The 24,781-nt window shown below is 38.4% G+C and overlaps 1 protein-coding gene across 1 annotated transcript in view; it reads right to left on the bottom strand.

The window, feature by feature from the left end:
* The window catches only part of Gab2 (GRB2-associated binding protein 2), a 198,070-nt gene that overhangs the window by 170,502 nt on the left and 2,787 nt on the right, over positions 1-24,781 (bottom strand). The gene's annotated exons all lie outside the window — the stretch shown is intronic.

Raw genomic sequence — 24,781 nt, 5'->3', positions numbered from 1 at the left:
ACCATGTATGTCTTTCTGTGTTTGGGTTAGCTCACTCAGGATGATATTTTCCAGTTCCAACCATTTGCCTACGAATTTCATAAAGTCGTTGTTTTTGATAGCTGAGTAATATTCCATTGTGTAGATGTACCACATTTTCTGTATCCATTCCTCTGTTGAAGGGCATCTGGGTTCTTTCCAGCTTCTGGCTATTATAAATAAGGCTGCAATGAACATAGTGGAGCACGTGTCTTTTTTATATGTTGGGGCATCTTTTGGGTATATGCCCAAGAGAGGTATAGCTGGATCCTCAGGCAGTTCAATGTCCAATTTTCTGAGGATCCTCCAGACTGATTTCCAGAATGGTTGTACCAGTTTGCAATCCCACCAACAATGGAGGAGTGTTCCTCTTTCTCCACATCCTCGCCAGCATCTGTTGTCCCCTGAGTTTTTGATCTTAGCCATTCTCACTGGTGTGAGGTGAAATCTCAGGGTTGTTTTGATTTGCATTTCCCTTATGACTAAAGATGTTGAACATTTCTTTAGGTGTTTCTCAGCCATTCGGCATTCCTCAGCTGTGAATTCTTTGTTTAGCTCTGAGCCCCATTTTTTAATAGGGTTATTTGTTTCCCTCTGGTCTAACTTCTTGAGTTCTTTGTATATTTTGGATATAAGGCCTCTATCTGTTGTAGGATTGGTAAAGATCTTTTCCCAATCTGTTGGTTGCCGTTTTGTCCTAACCAGAGTGTCCTTTGCCTTACAGAAGCTTTGCAGTTTTATGAGATCCCATTTCTCAATTCTTGATCTTAGAGCGTAAGCCATTGGTGTTTTGTTCAGGAAATTTTTTCCAGTGCCCATGTGTTCCAGATGCTTCCCTAGTTTTTCTTCTATTAGTTTGAGTGTGTCTGGTTTGATGTGGAGGTCCTTGATCCATTTGGACTTAAGCTTTGTACAGGGTGATAAGCATGGATCGATCTGCATTCTTCTACATGTTGCCCTCCAGTTGAACCAGCACCATTTGCTGAAAATGCTATCTTTTTTCCATTGGATGGTTTTGGCTCCTTTGTCAAAAATCAAGTGACCATATGTGTGTGGGTTCATTTCTGGGTCTTCAATTCTATTCCATTGGTCTATCTGTCTGTCTCTGTACCAATACCATGCAGTTTTTATCACTATTGCTCTGTAATAGTGCTTGAGTTCAGGGATAGTGATTCCCCCTGAAGTCCTTTCATTGTTGAGGATAGCTTTAGCTATCCTGGGTTTTTTGTTATTCCAGATGAATTTGCAAATTGTTCTGTCTAACTCTTTGAAGAATTGGATTGGTATTTTGATGGGGATTGCATTGAATCTGTAGATTGCTTTTGGTAAAATGGCCATTTTTACTATATTAATCCTGCCAATCCATGAGCATGGGAGATCTTTCCATCTGCTGAGGTCTTCTTCAATTTCCTTCTTCAGTGTCTTGAAGTTCTTATTGTACAGATCTTTTACTTGCTTTGTTAAAGTCACTCCGAGGTACTTTATATTATTTGGGTCTATTATGAAGGGTGTCGTTTCCCTAATTTCTTTCTCGGCTTGTTTCTCTTTTGTATAGAGGAAGGCAACTGATTTATTTGAGTTAATTTTATACCCAGCCACTTTGCTGAAGTTGTTTATCAGCTTTAGTAGTTCTCTGGTGGAACTTTTGGGATCACTTAAATATACTATCATATCATCTGCAAATAGTGATATTTTGACTTCTTCTTTTCCGATCTGTATCCCCTTGACATCCTTTTGTTGTCTGATTGCTCTGGCTAGAACTTCAAGAACTATATTGAATAAGTAGGGAGAGAGTGGGCAGCCTTGTCTAGTCCCTGATTTTAGTGGGATTGCTTCAAGTTTCTCTCCATTTAGTTTAATGTTAGCAACTGGTCTGCTATGTATGGCTTTTACCATGTTCAGGTATGGGCCTTGAATTCCTATTCTTTCCAGGACTTTTATCATGAAGGGATGTTGAATTTTGTCAAATGCTTTCTCAGCATCTAATGAAATGATCATGTGGTTTTGTTCTTTCAGTTTGTTTATATAATGGATCACGTTGATGGTTTTCCGTATATTAAACCATCCCTGCATGCCTGGGATGAAGCCTATTTGATCATGGTGGATGATTGTTTTGATGTGCTCTTGGATTCGGTTTGCGAGAATTTTGTTGAGTATTTTTGCATCGATATTCATAAGGGAAATTGGTCTGAAGTTCTCTTTCTTTGTTGTGTCTTTGTGTGGTTTAGGTATAAGAGTAATTGTGGCTTCGTAGAAGGTATTCGGTAGTGATCCATCTGTTTCAATTTTGTGGAATAGTTTGGATAATATTGGTATGAGGTCTTCTATGAAGGTTTGATAGAATTCTGCACTAAACCCATCTGGACCTGGGCTCTTTTTGGTTGGGAGACCTTTAATGACTGCTTCTATTTCCTTAGGAGTTATGGGGTTGTTTAACTGGTTTATCTGTTCCTGATTTAACTTCGGTACCTGGTATCTGTCTAGGAAATTGTCCATTTCCTGAAGATTTTCAAGTTTTGTTGAATATAGGTTTTTGTAGTAAGATCTGATGATTTTTTGAATTTCCTCTGAATCTGTTGTTATGTCTCCCTTTTCATTTCTGATTTTGTTAATTTGGACGCACTCTCTGTGTCCTCTCGTTAGTCTGGCTAAGGGTTTATCTATCTTGTTGATTTTCTCAAAGAACCAACTTTTGGTTCTGTTGATTCTTTCTATGGTCCTTTTTGTTTCTACTTGGTTGATTTCAGCTCTGAATTTGATTATTTCCTGCCTTCTACTCCTCCTGGGTGTATTTGCTTCTCTTTGTTCTAGATCTTTTAGGTGTGCTGTCAAGCTGCTGATATATGCTCTTTCCTGTTTCTTTCTGCAGGCACTCAGCGCTATGAGTTTTCCTCTTAGCACAGCTTTCATTGTGTCCCATAAGTTTGGGTATGTTGTACCTTCATTTTCATTAAATTCTAAAAAGTTTTTAATTTCTTTCTTTATTTCTTCCTTGACCAGGTTATCATTGAGTAGAGCATTGTTCAATTTCCAAGTATATGTGGACATTCTTCCTTGATTGTTATTGAAGACCAGTTTTAGGCCGTGGTGGTCCGATAGCACGCATGGGATTATTTCTATCTTTCTGTACCTGTTGAGGCCCGTTTTTTGACCAATTATATGGTCAATTTTGGAGAACGTACCATGAGGAGCTGAGAAGAAGGTATATCCTTTTGCTTTAGGATAGAATGTTCTATAAATATCCGTTAGGTCCATTTGGCTCATGACTTCTCTTAGTCTGTCTACATCTCTGTTTAATTTCTGTTTCCATGATCTGTCCATTGATGAGAGTGGGGTGTTGAAATCTCCCACTATTATTGTGTGAGGTCCAATGTGTGTTTTGAGCTTTAGTAAGGTTTCTTTTACATATGTAGGTGCCCTTGTATTTGGGGCATAGATATTTAGGATTGAGAGTTCATCTTGGTGGATTTTTCCTTTGATGAATATGAAGTGTCCTTCCTTATCTTTTTGATGACTTTTAGTTGAAAATTGATTTTATTTGATATTAGAATGGCTACTCCAGCTTGCTTCTTCTGACCATTTGCTTGGAAAGTTGTTTTCCACCCTTTCACTCTGAGGTAGTGTCTGTCTTTGTCTCTGAGGTGTGTTTCCTGTAGGCAGCAGAATGCAGGGTCCTCGTTGCGTATCCAGTTTGTTAATCTATGTCCTTTTATTGGGGAGTTGAGGCCATTGATGTTGAGAGATATTAAGGAATAGTGGTTATTGCTTCCCGTTATATTCATATTTGGATGTGAGGTTATGTTTGTGTGCTTTCATTCTCTTTGTTTTGTTGCCAAGACGATTAGTTTCTTGCTTCTTCTAAGGTATAGCTTGCCTCCTTATGTTGGGCTTTACCATTTATTATCCTTTGTAGTGCTGGATTTGTAGAAAGATATTGTGTAAATTTGGTTTTGTCATGGAATATCTTGGTTTCTCCATCTATGTTAATTGAGAGTTTTGCAGGATACAGTAACCTGGGCTGGCATTTGTGTTCTCTTAGGGTCTGTATAACATCAGTCCAGGATCTTCTGGCCTTCATAGTTTCTGGCGAGAAGTCTGGTGTGATTCTGATAGGTCTGCCTTTATATGTTACTTGACCTTTTTCCCTTACTGCTTTTAATATTCTTTCTTTATTTTGTGCATTTGGTGTTTTGACTATTATGTGACGGGAGGTGTTTCTTTTCTGGTCCAATCTATTTGGAGTTCTGTAGGCATCTTGTATGCCTATGGGTATCTCTTTTTTTAGGTTAGGGAAGTTTTCTTCTATGATTTTGTTGAAGATATTTACTGGTCCTTTGATCTGGGAGTCTTCACTCTCTTCTATACCTATTATCCTTAGGTTTGATCTTCTCATTGAGTCCTGGATTTCCTGTATGTTTTGGACCAGTAGCTTTTTCCGCTTTACATTATCTTTGACAGTTGAGTCAATGATTTCTATGGAATCTTCTGCTCCTGAGATTCTCTCTTCCGTCTCTTGAATTTTGTTGGTGAGGCTTGTATCTACAGCTCCTTGTCTTTTCTTTTGGTTTTCTATATCCAGGGTTGTTTCCATGTGTTCTTTCTTGATTGCTTCTATTTCCATTTTTAATTCCTTCAACGGTTTGATTGTGTTTTCCTGGAATTCTTTCAGGGATTTTTGCGATTCCTCTCTGTAGGCTTCTACTTGTTTATTAATGTTTTCCTGTGTTTCCCTAAGTGTGTTCTTGTCTTTCTTGAAGTCCTCCAGCATCATGATCAAATATGATTTTGAAACTAGATCTTGCTTTTCTGGTGTGTTTGGATATTCCATGTTCGTTTTGGTGGGAGAATTGGGCTCCGATGATGCCATGTAGTCTTGGTTTCTGTTGCTTGGGTTCCTGCGTTTGCCTCTCGCCATCAGATTATCTCTAGTGTTACTTTGTTCTGCTATTTCTGACAGTGGCTAGACTGTCCTATAAGCCTGTGTGTCAGGAGTGCTGTAGACCTGTTTTCCTCTCTTTCAGTCAGTTATGGGGACAGAGTGTTCTGCTTTCGGGCGTGTAGTTTTTCCTCTCTACAGGTCTTCAGCTGTTCCTGTGGGCCTGTGTCTTGAGTTCACCAGGCAGCTTTCTTGCAGCAGAAAATTTGGTCTTACCTGTGGTCCCGAGGCTCAAGTTTGCTCGCGGGGTGCTGCCCAAGGGCTCTCTGTGGCGGCAGCAACCAGGAAGACCTGTGCCGCCCCTTCCGGGAGCTTCAGTGCACCAGGGTTCCAGATGGCCTTTGGTGTTTTCCTCTGGCGTCCGAGATGTATGTACAGAGAGCAGTCTCTTCTGGTTTCCCAGGCTTGTCTGCCTCTCTGAAGGTTCAGCTCTCCCTCCCACGGGACTTGGGTGCAGAGAACTGTTTATCCGATCTGTTTCTGTTTTGAGCTTTAGTAAGGTTTCTTTTACGTATGTAGGTGCCCTTGTATTTGGAGCATAGATATTTAGGATTGAGAGTTCATCTTGGTGGATTGTTCCTCTGATGAATATGAAGTGTCCTTCCTCATCTTTTTTGATGACTTTTAGTTGAAAATCGATTTTATTCGATATTAGAATGGCTACTCCAGCTTGCTTCTTCTGACCATTTGCTTGGAAAGTTGTTTTCCAGCCTTTCACTCTGAGGTAGTGTCTGTCTTTGTCTCTGAGGTGTGTTTCCTGTAGGCAGCAGAATGCAGGGTCCTCATTGCGTATCTAGTTTGTTAATCTATGTCTTTTTATTGGGGAGTTGAGGCTATTGATGTTGAGAGATATTAAGGAATAGTGATTATTGGTTCCTGTTATATTCATATTTGGATGTGAGATTATGTTTGTGTGCTTTTCTTCTCTTTGTTTTATTGCCAAGACGATTAGTTTCTTGCTTTTTCTAGGGTGTAGCTTGCCTCCTTATGTTGGGCTTTACCATTTATTATCCTTTGTAGCACTGGATTTGTAGAAAGATATTGTGTAGATATGGTTTTGTCATGGAATATCTTGGTTTCTCCATCTATGTTAATTGAGAGTTTTGCTGGATACAGTAACCTGGGCTGGCATTTGTGTTCTCTTAGGGTCTGTATGACATCTGTCCAGGGTCTTCTGGCTTTCATAGTTTCTGGCGAGAAGTCTGGTGTGATTCTGATAGGTCTGCCTTTATATGTTACTTGACCTTTTTCCCTTAGTGCTTTTAATAATCTTTCTTTATTTTGTGCGTTTGGTGTTTTGACTATTATGTGACGGGAGGAGTTTCTTTTCTGGTCCAATCTATTTGGAGTTCTGTAGGCTTCTTGTATGCTTATGGGTATCTCTTTCTTTAGGTTAGGGAAGTTTTCTTCTATGATTTTGTTGAAGATATTTACTGGTCCTTTGACCTGGGAGTCTTCATTCTCTTCTATACCTATTATCCTTAGGTTTGATCTTCTCATTGATTTCCTGTATGTTTTGGACCAGTAGCTTTTTCCGTTTTACATTATCTTTGACAGTTGTGTCGATGATTTCTATGGAATTTCTGCTCCTGAGATTCTCTCTTCTATCTCTTGTATTCTTTTGGTGATGCTTGTATCTATGGCTCCTTGTCTCTTCCTTTGGTTTTCTATATCCAGGGTTGTTTCCCTGTGTTCTTTCTTTATTGCTTCTATTTCCATTTTTCATTCCTTCAACTGTTTGATTGTGTTTTTCTGGAATTCTTTCAGGGATTTTTGTGATTCCTCTCTATAGGCTTCTACTTGTTTATTTATGTTTTCCTGCATTTCTCTAAGGGAGTTCTTCATGTCTTTCTTGAAGTCCTCCAGCATCATGATCAAATATGATTTTGAAACTGGATCTTGCTTTCCTGGTGTGTTTGGATATTCAGTGTTTGCTTTGGTGGGAGAATTGGGCTCCGATGATGCCATGTAGTCTTGGTTTCTGTTGCTTGGGTTCCTGTGCTTGCCTCTCGCCATCAGATTGTCTCTGGTGTTATTTTGTTCTGCTATTTCTGACAATGGCTAGACCATCCTATAGGCGTTTTTGTCAGGAGTGCTGTAGACCTGTTTTCCTGTTTTCTTTCAGCCAGTTATGGGAACAGAGTGTTCTCCTTTCAGGTGTGTAGTCTTTTCTGTCTACTGGTCTTCAGCTGTTCCTGTGGGCCTGCGTCCTGAGTCCACCAGGCAGGTCGCTTGGAGCAGAAAAGTTGGTCTTACCTGTGGTCCCGCGGCTCAAGTTGCTCACGGGGGATTGCTTTTGAGCTCTCTGTGAGGGCGGCAACCAGGAGGGCCTGCGCCACCTTTTCCGGGAGCCCCTGTGCTCCGGGGTCCCAGATGGCGTTAGGTGTTTTCCTCTGGAGTCAGAAATGTGGGCAGAGTGTAGTCTCTTCTGGCTTTCCAGGCATGTCTGCCCCTCTGAAGGTTTTAGCTCTCCCTCCCACGGGATTTGAGTGCAGAAAACTGTTGATCTGGTCCTTTCAGGTCTGGGCGGTATCTGGAGCTCAGGGGACCTGTAGCTCCAGTGCTGACCTTAAACTTATCCTCTTTGCCTTTACCTCTACAGTACAGAATTAGAATTCAAAGATTTTTTAAAAGATTTCAAATGCTTTATTGTATCTATTCAGATGATTAAGTAATTTGTCTTCATTATTCTCTTAATTTGATGAATTTCTCTGGCCTGTTTCTAAATGTTAATCCAATCTTGTGTTCCCTATACAAATGCCTTACACACAGTGAGGTAGAGCCAAACTCTGACCCCAGACATCCTGATTTTAGAGTGTCCCCTCCCAATAATGCCACATATTAGACTACATGAATGATGAATAGGTTTGACAGTGAGTGAGAGAGGATTGTACTGGGGGTGACACTAGGATGACAGAGTCGTGTAGAAAACAGAATTTTGTAATCTGCTATAGTCTTCATCCTCCAAACTACTGTCTTAAATTAATGAATCTTTTCTTGAAACAACTGTTTTTGTTGATACAAGGTCTCACTGTGTAGACCAGATTGGCTTCAAACACAGAGATTCACCTGCTTTTATTTCTTGAGTACTGGAATTAAAGGTGTGCATCACCACATCTGACTGAGGGAGCTCTGTATCCATACATCTACAGGTATACCCTGCTTTAATATTTACTTCAGCATTTCTTATATTGTGGATTTTCTGTAATAACTTTCTCAGCTTTAACATATATAACAATGTATTTTCTTTGCTTTTATTATCTTAAAAAGAAATTTTCACTGGATACAGTCTAGACTGATGGCCCTACTTACTATTGTCACAGTCTATGCACACTATGCTTTTATTTCCTCAACTGAACAATAAGAACAGTAACATGCCTATGGTATTAAGATGTCCTGAGGACATAAAATAACTCAAGTAAAAGCTTCAGCACTGTGTCTTACATCTAGCAAGTATGCAAGGAACATTTGGAAGAGAAACAAATACAAGTGTACAAGATATTGTACACAAAACAAAACCACAGATTCCAGACTCAAGGACCCAAAGTAGTTCTTATATACTGAGGTATCTGAAAGTATATTTTTCTCCTGGTAGGATTACATTGTTCTAAGGTGGTGGGGGAAATAAGGGAGGTTGAAGGAAGAAAGTGGGGAACAGAAGGGAAGAGGAAAAGAGAAACATATTAAATATATATTTGCCTGAAATACACTGGTAGAGGAACCAAATTCAAGGCAGGTGTGTCTAACTCCAGAAGCTTTGGCTATAACCACAGATGATGTCCAGTCAAATATAATCAGTTGTCCAAGAAGAGTCTCCATCAGCATCTCAGCGAAGCATCTAACTATAAACAGAAAATCCACCAATGAAGGTAAGAGATTTTGCTGAGGAAAGCAGCTTGGAGAGAAATGTTTCATGGTATGGGATCTCAAACCAGGACTGCCTTGTCTCTGTAATTCTTACAGCAAAGTCAGAGTTTCTGGTTTATTTCTTATCTTTGTTTAGCCCTTTAACTCTGCAACTGTATCTTTATTTTAGAACCATGTCTATGTGTCCTATGTGTTCACAATGGAAATTTCTTTCAGGGCCTCTTGCGCCCAGGCACCACTGTTGGCAGTATGGATCTCTTTATCAAGGATCCTAATAAAGAGACAATGACGAATGGAATATAGCAAATAAAGGAAGATATGACCAAGGTTATTAGTTATAACCTGAATTCCAAGGGTAGAGACGGAAAGTAAGATGGCCATAAAAACTAACTTATTCCGAAAAGCATGCAAGACCTAAGCCTGGAGCTGAAGAATGAGACAAAGTCTCTTCTGTGTATCTTGCTTCTCCAGGGAAGTTTGTTTTGACTCTTCCATCTTCTCCTCTCTGCTTTCAGGGAGAGACAAGCAGAAAAATTAATAGTGAACCAGAGGCACATCTGGAGAAAGGTAATAGAGGAGCTTTGATATGTTTGACAAGGAGAAAGCTGCAGTAGCTTTTTCAGAGAGGGTATGGGCCCTATAATTCCCCAAACTTCAGGTCACAGGGTCCATGCAAGTCTGATATGGAATATCAGATACAACTTCCATACTATATTTTGAAATGAGTGAGTAAAACCCCGATCAGGCGAATAATGCCTGTGTATTAAGTTTAGTTCAGAAAACTAGTGATTGCCAAAAAACATAAATCAGGTCCAATCTCTAGTAGACAGTATTCTAGCCAGAACAATTCCAGCACCCTCCAACATGAAGACATACCAAAAGTGAGAAGATCAGTATTCATTCTAACTGGAGGTTAGCACTAGGAAACAGCAGTGACAATCCTCTGTCCATGTTCCTTATGTAACCATAGAAATGAGGGACAACATTAAACAATGGCAAGAACCAGAGGCTCCAAGTTCCAGGTCTGCTTTGGAGTAGCTATGAGGCTGTGAGGAATGATCTCTTTGTGTTCCAAGTTACTATCTACTAAATAGGTCTGAAGATGTACTGAAATGCTCTACAGATGGTAATTCTATGTAGATAGATATAGACACATACAAATAAGATAAGGGAGAAAGCATTAATAGGTACCAGACACTATTTTAAGTTCTTTGTAGATATTCTTCTCAACAACTCTGCAATACAAGTGTCATAATCCAAATCTTCCAGATGAGGAACTAGAGGTGAAGGGACTTTCCAAAGTCACAAAACATAAATGAAAGGGTTAGGCATGCAAAGTACGTAGTGTGATTCCAGAATCTACATTCCTTACTCTGGATTCTGGTCCTGAGAATCCTACCATTGTGGGTCTCCAATGGAACCTCACAATGGACATTAATTAAAAAAAATTTTAATATCAAAATTAGAATGTTTCTTCCTGCCAGTGTTATCTTATAAGCTGCAGTCAGGGCAAACTGTCACTGTCTGTATATAGGTATAATTGGCTGCAATCTCTGGTAAAGCAGCTACCCAAATACAACCCTGAACAAATAACCTAAGGGCATTTCAGGGAAGCAGATGAATCTCTATAGATGTCAAGATCTTCTGTGAAGATCAAGAAAGCACAATTAAAAGTATAGAGTATGTGACTAACTTAGAAGAAACCTCTGAAGACTACAATGAGCCACCTTGCCTGGTCAGACAACTCAGTGATAAGGGCAATCTCTGCCAGGCCTGAAAACCCAAGTTTGATACCTAGAGCCCACATAATAGTCAGAGATGACTCCTGCAAGTTGTCCTCTGACTTCCACATCCATGATGCATGCTCCTCCACCTTAAAATAAATATACAACATGTTTTAAAGGAATGTTATGTCAGCAATACTCCTCATAGCATAGAAGATACTTTATACAGATGAATATGAGCAGTAAGTCAAAAGATGATTTAAAGATGGAATTGAATTGTGTTGGCTATTCACCCTGATTCAAGTGGCAGAGACTCCCTTTGTAAACTTTGTATACTATGTAAACTTTGTAAACCGTAATTCAGGAAAGTGGCCAGACCCTAGCCTGAGGAGCTCCAGCAGCCCCAGACATCTGTAACTATTAACAGTGTTTCCATTCTTTGTAACTGTCACAAAAGTCATCTCCAGCCCCTCAACTGGACTCTTCCTTGATTATGCTAATTTTAGGTAAAAAGTCTGAATAAAATCCCACCAATCCCCGAACAGGAAAATCCACCAATTCTTGAGTTTACTCAGAAACCCACCAATTCTTGAGCTCCCCCCAATTCACTTGAAGTCCTACCAATCCTCACTCTGGAAATCTCTGCCCTGGAAAGCTCCACTCAGAAGAAATCCTGCATAAGTTGTGTCTGCTCAGTTCCCTGCTGTCCTGCTGTTCCCAGGAGCAGAGGTGACCACCTCTAGATATGGCCTTCCCAATAAATTCCTTTTATGAGATTTGCTGTCTAGTGTGACTCTCTTATTAGAAGAAGCCAAGAAGCAATGAAGCAAAAAAGAGAAGAAGCAAAGAAGTGGAGCTGGGATAAGGCTCCTGAGCTTTTGTCCTGGGATACTCTCCCCTGGAAGCTGCAAAGCTGGAGCAGTTACACTGTAGCACTCCAGCTCAGCCATACCTCAGTAATACCCTCCCTCAGGGCTGCAATGCCTCTGCTCCCCAAGAGAGGAAACTTCCTTTCCAGAGCTGAGCCATTCCTGAGCTACTGAGTCCCAGGATACTCTTCCATTGGGACATTGTACCACCTCAGAGTTATGTGGTTCCTGGGTCTTGGTACCTTTCCACTGTAGGAAGGCCAACAAATATGAAGACATTTTAGGAATATATTTCCACTTTGTTTTGAAACAGGGTTTATTCTGTGGCCTAAGCTGATTTTCAACTCAAGGTGTCTTGTCACTGACCGCTGGATTATATAGGAGCCGCCACTTATAGTAGCCAATTTTTGCTTGTATTTTTCCTTATCGTGAATGTGTATATGACAAACTACAAATCTATGTCAAGTAAAGTAAAAGAATGTTCTTTCAAAAATGGACATGATGGTAAATTCCTATAATCCCCAAACCTGGGAAAGGCAGAAGGTTCCACAGTTCTGTCAAGGCTATATTGTCATTTTCAGGCCAATTTGGGATATATTATGAAACCATGGCTTTTCTTTTAGGCTTATTTTTATTACTTTACGTGTGTGTGTGTGTGTGTGTGTGTGTGTGTGTGTAGAGTTGGAGTAATAGGCAGTTGTGAGTTACCTAATGAAGCTGAGAACCAAAGTTGGGTCCTCTGCAAGACCAATAAGTGATCTTAGCCACTGAGACATCTTTCCAGTCCTAAAAGAACTTTTTTATTGTTTTTCTTTTAGTAGTAGTAGTATACATTTTGTTTATATATTTATTGTAGTAGTATAGTATATTGGTGTTTGCTTAAATATATTTCATTCTATAGAGTTGATGAACATTGAATAAGAACATTTGTAAGGTTTTATTTGAAAATTGGATAATGATTTCCTAATAGCTACAGAGCACAATATAAATAAAACATGGCATTCTAAATTCTTCTATAATCTGATTTAAAAATCTACCCTTTTCTTTTGTGTTCCAAATACTAGATTTCTGTGCTTTTCAATCATTTCTTCCGAACATGTTCCATTTAAAACATTTCATTACTAGAATGTAACCCTCAATATTTTACTTAGTTTTTCTATTTTTCAATTTTCTTATCTCTGAAATGTATTTACTGAGCAAATGGATGCTTTTCTTAGCATAGAATCCAACTACCTTGTGGTCAATCAGTATTGTCTGTTTCTTGAGGATGAGTCTTAAGTGATGAACTGGTTAAAGGCACAAAGTTCAGTTAGCATCAGACATAGGATAAAATCCTCAATTTTCTTACCTGGAGTACAGGAGCTGCCTATGGGATTAAGAAATATTCCCCCATCCTGAGTAATACTGACAGATTGGTGAGCAAGCTTCTTGTCTAATATACCTATAAACTTATTTCTCACTCCTCTTTCTTTCCCTGTTTTGAGACTCTCACTATGTAGTTCATGTATCATACCTATCACAGAGATGCTTTCTTCTCTCACTCAGTAAGAAATCTCTTCCAGAGGTCAGGGTTAGATACTAAGCAGGAATGCTTTGCCAGACATTGTCCTCGGCAATGAGATCTGGACACAGAGAATAGAAAGTGCTGCCCTAGCCAAGGACAAGTACAGATGGAGAGAAGGGATCAGCCCTAACTCTGAAAGATGGAGTTTTTACTCAAAGAATACTTAATTCTAAGATTTAACTTTGAAAATCGTCGAAGGACACTATACTTAACAATAATTATCACTATGAGAGGTTCTTCTTTTCTTTACAGGCCACAGATTGTGGGACTAGAGAAATGGCTTAGCAGTTAAGAGCATGTGCTGCTTTCCCAGAGAACCCAAGTTTTTTTTTTATATATATATATATATTTTATTAACTTGAGTATTTCTTATATACATTTCAAGTGTTATTCCCTTTCCCGGTATCCGGGCAAACATCCCCCTCCCCCCTCCCCTTCCTTATGGGTGTTCCCCTCCCAACCCTCCCCCCATTGCCGCCCTCCCCCCAGCAGTCTAGTTCACTGGGGGTTCAGTCTTAGCAGGACCCAGGGCTTCCCCTTCCACTGGTGCTCTTACTAGGATATGCATTGCTACCTATGAGGTCAGAGTCTAGGGTCAGTCCATGTATAGTCTTTGGGTAGGGGCTTAGTCCCTGGAAGCTCTGGTTGCTTGGCATTGTTGTACATATGGAGTCTCGAGCCCCTTCAAGCTCTTCCAGGAGAACCCAAGTTTTATTCCCATGTCAGACGTACAGACGCCACATGTAACTCCAGCTCCATGAGATCTAATGCCCTCCCTCTCCTGGCCTCTGTAAGTACTCACATGTTTTGAGGGATGTGTGTGCATGCACACCCATAGTGGAGGTCACAAAGTAGGCCAGCAAAATGATTCAAGAGGTAAGTGGCATTTGCTACCAAGTCAGATAATGAATTTAATTCTTAGAACCCACATGATGAAGAGAGAGAGATCTGACTCCTGAAAGCTGTCCTCAGACATTCACATAAACACCATGGCATAAATATATGGTCTAGCACCAACATACAATAAATAAAATTTTAACAAAATCTAATAAGTAGGTAAATATCATAAATTCATTCCATTTTGTCTATGATGAAATTCAAAGTCTGTGTTCCTTCAAATTAAAAGGGATTTGGAAGTCCTTCAACCAACAAATGGTGACAAAAGTAACACACAACTTCTAAGGCTAGATCATCTTAAAATGAAGTCCTGACATAAAGACACTTGCTCTTGAGGCTCTGAGCCACCATGTAAGGAAGTCCATCTACTTTGAGTGTTTTGAGGAAGCCTAGGCTGCAAGTATGAGTCAACAGTCCCTGCTTAGCAGCACTTTGGGGTGGCAGGTATGTGCATGAAGACACTTTAAGACGATTCTATCACCTATCTGCTAAGTCTTCTCAAGCCTCTCACTTTCCTAGCTTAGGTCCTAGATGCTAGTAAGCACAAGTAAGTTCTTGTTGTGCTATCTGAATTCCTAACCAGAGAATCTGTGTACAAAATAAAAATGTTTTATGCCACCGAGTTTCAAATATGCTTTTTGTATGACCAGAGATTTATTATAAAGTAGTTAGGATAATTGATACAACAAAAAGATGGTTGATAGAAGGAGGATCAGAAGTTCAAAGCCATCCTCACACACTCATCAAGTTAAAAGTTATCTGGAATATATGTGACCCTGATTCAAAAAGAGAAAAAAAATTACTTGAGCAGAGACTCTCCTGCAGCTCAGTAAGAATAAGTGAGTAAACTGACTAATGTGCCTATTAATTTAGTGGTTCTATTTTGAGGGCTTTTCATTTGTAATTCTGTAGATTTCTCTCATTTGACATTTTGGTTGTGATCCATTTGAGGCCTACCTCAAATGTCACCCACTTCTGATTTTTCCCTTGAAGGAGATGCCTTCCCACCAGACTGGGCATCCCTCTGTGCAGTTCTTAACTTACTATAATGTGATTGTGGTTTTAGGTGTTTCTCCCTTTACAGACTCCCCAAGGTCAGGAAATTAAAGATCAGAAAGGCAAAAATATTTACTCAATCCCACACAATAGGAGGTTTGGATTCCAATCCAGGAGTAACTTCAGAAACCATGCTTCTTACAGTTATTTGAGGATTTCCCCAAACAGCATGTGAAGACATGTATCTTCAGCATTTGAAAGTTCATTTGGATTTTTCAATGAAATCATATTTACTGAAAATTGATGGAGCTGGAGATCATCTTACTAAGTGAAAAAGCCAGATGCAAAAAAACAAATGCCACATTTTCTTTAAGGGTCCTAGAAATGTTTAGACACATAAAGACATATATATATATATATATATATATATATATATATATATATATATATGTGTGTGTGTGTGTGTGTGTGTGTGTGTGTGTGTGTGTGTGTGTGTGATGGAAGCATAAGGAAGATTACAGGAGGGAGGTGACAAGTTGAAGAACAGAGAAAGTAGTGGACTAAATTGACAGAATAGGAGGAAGTGAATAATGTCAAGATCAATGGCATACTTAAAAGAAATTGTCTGTATGAGACCCAATACTGTATGAAGAATATACACAAATAAATAGTTTTTGATCTTGAAGTTGTCATCTCAAGAGTGATTTTAAAAATATATAACTATAGGCTTTAGTGTCTGAACAAACATCTTAGCAATGAATGCTGCCTCATACCAGCTAACACTGTATTTTAAAACTTACTCATATAAAGTGCTAAGTTCTTCACTTTCCATATAGTAATAACCTAATAAGAAATATGACAATATACAATATGACCATAGCAATTAAAAGCCAATGTGTTTATTTCAGAAATCAACATTTTGCTGTACTTTAAATATAAGATCATGTGGAGGGTTGGGGATTTAGCTCAGTGGTAGAGTGCTTGCCTAGCAAGCGCAAGGCCCTGGGTTCGGTCCCTAGCTCCGAAAAAAAAAAAAAAAAAAATTAAAGAAAAGAAAAGAAAAGAAAAGAAAAGAAAAGAAGATCATGTGGAGAAGAAACAATAGCTGCAGAGGGCAATCAGACTCTACAGGAAGAAGTATCAGAGTCATCAGTCTAGACACAGTTATTATAGTTTACAATAAAATAATTAAACACGAAGAACATGAAATGCTACTGCATGCATGAGCTCATAGTAGCTGTGGATGCCCATACAAGATCAATCCAGTCCACAGTATAGAATGGAGGAGGAAGGCTCACAAGCCCTGACCCTTAACCAAAAAAATATGGAAAGGAGATAGCTTCTGGGGAAAGGAGAGTCAGTTTATTTTAAAGGTGCTGTCCCTGTCAGGTCAACTGCACTCCAGTTGATGGCCCCAAACTGGGGAGTATATTGAAAAACACATCAGAAATCTATGGCTTTTTTTTTAAAGACAAAAGAAGACAAGAAGTTGAAGGAGTTAGGAAGGTAGGGATGAATCTAGGAGGAATTAGGTGGAGGTAAATATGAAAATGTATTAAATGAATTTGTCAAGGGATTAATGAAAAAGCACATTTTTAAAAGGTGCATGAAATGGATAAAGTGATCTTTCATTGAATATATTTGAGAAGCTTACGTCTTACTGGGAATGGTGGTTAACATATTTAATCCCATAATTCAATATCACAAATATTATAAAATATAAAAAATATTATACTGTACTCAGGAGACAGTGGCAAGTGGATCTGTATAAAATTGAGGCCAGCCTAATCTACATACTGAATTCTAGGCTAGCAAAGACTATATAGACCTGTCTCAAACAAACAAATAAATAAACAAAAAGCCATGTTTTAGGAGATTATTGAAAATATTTTTAATACACTAACCTAAGGTAATATATAAGGTAAATACTCTTTCACATTTTGTAAATTATACAAACATATAAATTCATAAAAATAGACAAAAGGAGTACATTTAAAATTGTGTATCCCTTTATTGCGAGTACTGTAAATATTGTTACTTTTCTATCATCTATGTTTACAATAACTTCTTTATAGGAGTAAAATGTAAGTGTCACTAAAAAATTCTATTTTTGTTTTTATGTGTTGCTAAGCACATATTAATTACACATACAATGTATGTCATCACATTTTCATATGGGTATACTGTGCATATATAATGTCCTTTGTTCATATTCACTCCCTGTTTTATCCTCTTATGTCCGTCTCCCACTCCTGTTGCTCTCCTTCCTTTTCCCAAATAGACTCCCCCCCTGTGTGTGTGCGTGTGTGTGTGTGTGTGTGTGTGTGTGTGTGTTTGTGTGTGTGCGCACACGGGTGTGTCCCAGTGAATGTCATTAGAGTTGGTTGCAAGAGCATGGTGACAATAGGAGCCTGGGATCTTACCAATAGCTACACCACTGAAAGAAATGTTTCTTCTTCCTCTACTGCTTATAGATCCGCCTGTTTGATTTTGAGATTGTATCTCACTATGTTGTCTGGGCTCTTCCTCAGTCTGCCAATAACTACCATGTGTATCATAAAACCAAACCAAACCAAAATAAAAACAAAAACTAATTTTTAATAGCTCATCCTGTGAAAGTTTCCAGAACCTGTAGCTAAAACAATTTTGCTTACAAGTCAGTTTCTGTTCTAGTTGTTTATTTGGTTAATTAATCAATTGTCTGTATGAAAGAGGACAAGGATATGTGCATGCTATAGCACTTGTGTGACAGACAACGTGGGGAATCAGTTCTTTCCTTCTACCATGTGGGTTCTGGAGATCAAACCTGAGTCATCAGGCTTGGTAGTAAGCTTTTACCCATTGAGTCATCTCACCAGCCCCCTCCAGTTCTTTCTTATTGAAGGAAATGTTATTAATCCTAATGTAATGTTCATTCAAAACTTTAAAGAATAAAGATCTGTGCTGTGGAAACCATCATAGCTCCAACTCTCACAGTTGGAAAAACGCTGATTTCTTTCCAAGAAATTTCCCTTGTGAATTGTAGTTATAGCATGCTACATATATAAAACTGGTTCATCAGCTCGTTGAAATTCTTAGTATAGTGTCACCTTTATGACACACACATTGCACATGATGGTAAGTAACGTAAAACAACATAAATGTCTAACTGGGGAGATCTATACATAATATATGGTATTTTTACTAAAATGATCATTTTTAAGATATATATATTTCTAGGATTTGTTTTACAATATTTAAGCAATAAAATGCTAAAAGGAGACCATACTCAATTTCATTTGATCTCAGAAGCCAAGCAGGGTTGGGCTGGGAGGTCCCTTGGGAATAACAGGTGCTATAAGCTTTAAAACAAAAAAGAAAGGAAGGGTTGGGGATTTAGCTCAGTGGTAGAGCGCTTGCCTAGGAAGCGCAAGGCCCTGGGTTCGGTCCCCAGCTCTGGAAAAAAAAAAAAAAAAAAAAAAAGGAAGGGAGGAAGGAAGGAAGGGTAAAGGAACAGCTAAAGCAAAAGTGATGTCTTGATAATATGTGATACCATATGAATCTTTAATCATTTCACAATTTTCTTTTTCTATATAATAAAATTTTTAATAATTCAAATTGGGCAAAATTATGCAGAAGTAAATACAGTTTACTGGGGGAAGTTTGTGGGGAAGGAGCAGAAAAAAATGCTAGCTCCTTGATAGCTGATTAACATGTAAAAACCAACTGTGCATCAACATAATAACAATTATGTTGATTTCCACTGTGGGTTTTTATATAGCACTTTTCATAAAAGAAGTCACGATCCTTTAAGGAATTGGTTAATTCTATATCTGGACCAAGCTATGTATAAAACCTAGAAAACCTTGTCATATCATATAGCAAAGAAACCATTATACTAGGAGAAACCAACTTGAACAGGGTGCCACAGCCTAAGAACAGTAATATCTGAGCTTCAAAAAGAAAAACAAACACCATAGGTTCAAATGTGCTGAATACATTTAATCCTGTATGCTCACAATTATTAATAAAAACCCACTAAGAGCCAGATTATAATACATGCCTGTAGTTCCATTTGCTCAGGAGGCTAGGGTGGGAAGCAGTTTTTATACTAAGTTCAAGACCAGCCTGGGTAACACATATATACATTAACTCAAAAAATATCATAACTGATTTGTTTGAAGGGTAATATGGAATCAATCCACTTTTTTATGTGTTATGTGCATGAATGTACAAGAGCGCATGGGGATCAAGGATAATATCAGATGTCATTTCTCAGGAGCCATCTATCTGTGATGTATTACCTGAAACCTGGGGCTCACATATTAGGCTAGGCTGCTGGCCAGTGATTCCCATAGATCTTCCTGTTTCTCTTTCTCCTGCGCCGGGAATACAAGCATGTGCCACCACACCTGGCTTTCTGTGGGTTCTGGGATGGAACTCGGACCTTTAAGCTTTAATGGGAAAATGCTCTATTAACTAAGATATCTCCCTGGCTCCTCACCCTCACCATCCCAACAACCTGTAAAAGCAGCATGCATAAAATTGAGAGTTCAGTAGTTATAATAAACTAATGACAATGATGGATGGCTCCTGGCCTTGAGCTGTTGTCCAACAAATGGCACCTTACCTAAACTTACCTATGCTAAACAAGACATTACATTGTCTGTAAAGGGCCAATAGAAACTGACTGCCCAGTGTCAGAAAGCTAGAGGTAAAAATGTATTTTAGAAGTAAGTCCCGCAAAAGACTCACTTTGGGGAAACTTGAAGAGGATCTCTAAGTTGAGTTTGAAGCATTACTAGTACTTCTAGTAGCACCACCACTAGTGGCTTGAATGAGAAATGTTCTTCATAGGCTCAGGTATTTGAACACTGGGTTCCCAGTTGGTGGTGCTGTTTGTGGAGGGCACGGAGCCTTTAGAAGGTACATATGAACTGCACCTTGTGGGACACTGGGCTTCCAGGCCACTCTCTATTTTCTGGTGGGTAGATGAAATGTGATTAGCTAGCTTTCTGCTCCAGCATCCAGCCATTATGGACTCAAACACTCTACAACTATAAGCCAAAATAAACTGTCTTTCCTATGTTGCTTTTAGTTATGATATTTTATGAAAACAACTAAAACTAATACACCACTGCCTAAAAGGTTTTTGAATTTTTGACCAATGTCAAATGTGGGTTCTTACATGCATTTCCACACTCCCATAACACATATATTTCTCAAAGTCATAGCTTCAGGCAAATCACTGCAATTTAATTTTCATTCCCTGAAACTGAAAGACCCTTGAGGGGTTCCTTCCAGGAAAATCTAACACACAATTCTAGCTTCAGAATTATACTTAGTAGTATAATACAATTGTAGTTGGCCTCAGAGTAAAATGGATTTGAAAACACACATGCTCAAGTTCAGATTACCTATGAAAGGTTAAATAAGTATAAATTTGCATCATCCTGTTCTGCCACCTCCTCCAACACTAAATACTTTTAATACTCTGTGCTGACATAGTGCTCAGATTTCTTTTCCACATTACCCCAGTAAATACAAAACCTCAGTGGAGTAGGAGACATCATTCCAGCTTTACAAGCAATGAAGTAGGAAGTAGAGAAGGAAACCATCCAATCAAGGACCCAATGACTTCAAACACCGAGGCAGATCTTTTAAAGATAAACCCTGTCAGCATGCACTGATATTCACACTGAAAAAGTGGCAATCTGTGAGGTCACTGAGTAAGAGGGATGCTTTCAACCAGTAAATGTAATCCTACAATCCAGGGCCTCCTGTAGAACATCCATCCTCAGCTCTACATCTACTTTTCTGCTTTCTTCTATGGACTTGACTCCTCCTTTCTACATGGATTTACTGTTTCTAATTTCATATCCACGGTCTGTGTCATCCTACACATATTTCTTTTTAGTCCATAAACTTCTGAATCCAACTCAGGTCCTCTTGTGTCTGAAAACTCTTGTCATCTTCTATACCTTGAGCTGTTTGCCTCTATACAGTTTGTTTCCTGAGTCACAGAACTCCACATACGGGCAGCATCCTGCTTCTCATGTGAATTTCTTGTCTCCCTAGTTGGCAAATTCGTTGAAGGCTTAGTTAGGTACTGATTTATTTCTTCAGGAAGGGAAAGGATGTAATATATTCTCTATTTACAGTTGTCAAAATTAATTTGGGTCCTGGCAGAGGCCTGACTTACACTTCTGCACATTTTGCTGTAGCACCAAGTTATCATATTCTATTTTCCCTGCGATATAGAGAAAGACCAGTCAGACACAGAAAGCAATGCCAAAAACGTTTTATTCGTTAAAGGAACAGATGTGATTTCTAGATCTGTGTAAATTCACTGCCTCTGGTTCTCAGATGTCGATGAGTTAAGGGTTTGGAGATTCCATTCTGTGTTTTTCTCTTGAATTAGAAATATCAGCAATAGGGTGAGGTAATACTAGCAATATCCCTAACTCCCACCAAATGAAAAACTTTAAAAATCATTTTGTTATTATTTTATGTGTATAGGTACTTTGTCTGCAAATATGTTTCTGTACCATGTATATGCCTGGTGTACACAGAGTCCAGAAGAGGATTTCCGTTGGAAATGGAATTACAGATTGTTGTGAGTCACCAACTGTGTGCTGGAAATTGAACTCTGAAGCTATCTTTTCAGCATCAAAGATGTTGGCTATCTTTTCAGCATCAAAGATGTTGTGTTTTTTTAAATTATGCTACAGCACAAGAATATTAAATCTGCCATCTCGACCATTTTAAGTGGTTAGGTAGTAAATGAAATATCCTGAGCTAGTATTAAGGACATTCACAGTGTTGTATCACCATTACTACCATTCATATTCAGAACACTTTCAGCTATTATCAGTGAGCTTTGAACCCACTCTACAAAAGTTCTTTACAGTCTCTATCCTCAGACATTTCTAATCACCATTCTCTCCATCACTAATCTAAATAAGTTATGAAAATAGTCATCCAATTATCATTTGTGAGACTATTCATAATACCCTCAAAGTTCATGCATTTTGGGCTGGAGAGATGATGGCTCAGTGGTTAAGAGCACTGACTGCTCTTCCAGAGGTCCTGAGTTCAAATCCCAGCAACCACATGGTGGCTCACAACCATCTGTAATGAGATCTGATGCCCTCTTCTGGTGTGCCTGAAGGCAGCTACAGAGTATTCGTATATAATAAATAAATCTTTAAAAAAAAGTTCATGCATTTTATAGTATATCCATGTGTCAATATTTTAAGGCTATTACTTTTTGTATGAAAAAGCCACATTTTTCTTATCTATTCATTCATTCACTGCTGAACAACTGGATTACTTCTACATGAGGACATATGATATAATGTTGGTGACAACAAGCTTAGGAGATTCAAGGGCAACATGGACTACACAGTACATTCAAGACTATCTTGGGCAGCTGAACTCCTAATCTCTAAAATAAAATATGATAAAGTTCAGGGGGCCAGAGTTATGGTTTGATAGTCAAGAGCCTGCTACTCTTCTAGGGGACCTAAGTTCAGTTACAGTTCTCATGGTGATTTATAACTATCTAGAACTCCAGTTCTAAGGGCTCCAATGCTCACTTATGGTATCCACAAGCACTAGATCACACATGCATGCAAAACAATTATACATATGAAGCTCAGGAGAATGTCCTAAGCCAAAGTAAGGTTTGTTTTGTTTTGTCTTTGGAGACAGTGTCTTGCTGTATAGTCCAAGGCTGGCCTCAAACTCAAAATGCTCCCACTTTACCAACTCAGAGTGCTAGGATTATACACATGACCCACCATGCCTTGTCTAATTAGCATCTGTAGACTGCTTTACTTCATGATAACAGAATAAACATCATTTCAAGTACCCAAAGAACATGAAGGAAGAAAATCATATTTTAGGTCATAAAATAAATCTCAACAAACTTAAAATAATTTTTATTATACAGAATTTATTTTATTCCCACAATGGAGCCATCCAAAAAATTGGGAAAAGAGAAATAGCAAGAAAATCTTTAAACATTTAGAAACTAAATGACATACATCTAAATAATCAAAGAAAGTCTCAAGAGAAGTTAAAAAAAATACATTGAACTAAATGAAAATACAACTTATTGAATTTTTAGAATAAATACAATCCTCAAAGGGGATTTATAGCACTAAATGATATATTATTATTAGATGGATAGTCTCAAATTAGTAATTTAAGCTCCCACATTAAAAAAGAAACTTAGAAAAATAATATAAATCAAATGCTACTAGAAAAGTGTACAATAGAGAACAGAAAGTCAATTAAGCTGTAAACAGAAAAGCAATAGATAAAAATCAGTGAAATAAACATCTGGTCCTTTAAAAACATCAATAAGGTAGGCACCGTGGCACCCTTTAATCCTGGCCCTTGGTGGGTTGATCATCCTGCAGTGCCAGGTCACACATCCAAGATTAAATGGGTAACATAAATTAGATTTGATGGATGTGTTTAGGGGAGATTAGGACAGAAAGTTGGGTGAGTAGGGAAAGGGCTGGATCCTGGGAAGAGATTGGGAAAGAGCGAATATGATCAAAATACATTGTACAAAATTCTCAAAGAACTAATTAAAAAATACCAAAATGGAAAGAATTGTCTGAACAGGCAGGAGAGAATAGGAACCAAAGTACAGGTAGTAGAATTAGCTCTGACAGTGGGGCACCTTATACACTCAGAGAAGAGGGAAAAAGAAAGAGAATCATAAACACTGAGTAAATTTGGAAAATTGACTGGTATTTGTGCAGATGGCCATACCCTGATGGATTTTCTTTATCACAGCAGGGAAGGTCATCAGCAAACAGTGAAGGGATGAGTTAGTTAACTAATACAAACCCTGGAATACACATATTTAACAATGATAATAATAATGATAATAATAATAATAAAAACAGTTAAATGCTTTCTGGAGCTATTCATTAGAACTGATACAACTTTCTTCAACAAACCACCAGGGGGCAGTGCTGTAACCAATCTTCTTTCCCCTCAAATCGTTAACACTGAAATTATAACAAATTAAAATGCATCGTATGTTGTAAATGTTCCCTCCACAAAAATCCTGCTTGATATTTAAATACATGTATCCGTGTGATCTCATGCATGTATGGACTCACATATATACATGAGAATAAGGCTGCTCCTTTTGTCAACCTCTCAGTGCAACCATCAGATACACCAAGGGTAATAATATATTCCTTCTTTCCACCCAATGTCTTTAGGGCACACAACAAATACTCCCTAGATCATTTGTTATTTAGTATGTCTAATCAGTTAGAAAATCCAATGAGGAAGAAAATTCCTAAAAACAAAACCCAACTGCTGGATGTGGCGGCATAGGCCTTCAATACCAGCACTTAGGAGGCAGAATCAGGGGATTACCTCAAACTAAAGACTAGTTTGGGCTACACATTGAGTTCCAGGCCAGCTGGACTACTGAGTAAAACTCTATTACAAAACAGAACAACATTTCCCTGACAACATAGCTTCTTCCAAGTTGTATTTTTCCCTATTTCCTACCTAACTTTCCCCACAAATTAAAGAGTTATGTTTTCAAAACAACCTTTAACTGCCTTGTATTTAATAAGCTACTTTTCTTCTTATCTCTGATGCCTGATGCATCCTTAAAATAAAGAAAAGTCACTCTACAGTACCATGTGACTATTGTGTATACTAGTTAGAACATCAATTTAGGGGTTATGCATGTAGGTAGCAATAAGGCTGGGAAATACCTCTAAGCTTGAGTCTAATTTGGGCTTCTAAGAAACCAAGGCAGGGATCTAACTTAAAATAGTAGAGATTTTCAAAGGAAAAGGTAAATATAAGGGTTTGAAATTTAGACATTTTGCCCATAACCTGTCAATCCCTGGTTGTGTGCGTGTGTGCATGTGTGTGTGTGTGTGTG

Source organism: Rattus norvegicus, chromosome 1 (genome assembly GCF_021556685.1).
Source record: "Rattus norvegicus strain SHRSP/BbbUtx chromosome 1, alternate assembly SHRSP_T2T, whole genome shotgun sequence".
Taxonomy (NCBI): Eukaryota; Metazoa; Chordata; class Mammalia; order Rodentia; family Muridae; genus Rattus; species Rattus norvegicus.
The sequence above is the reverse complement of the archived record's forward strand: the minus strand, read 5'-3'. Positions and strand labels throughout refer to the sequence as shown.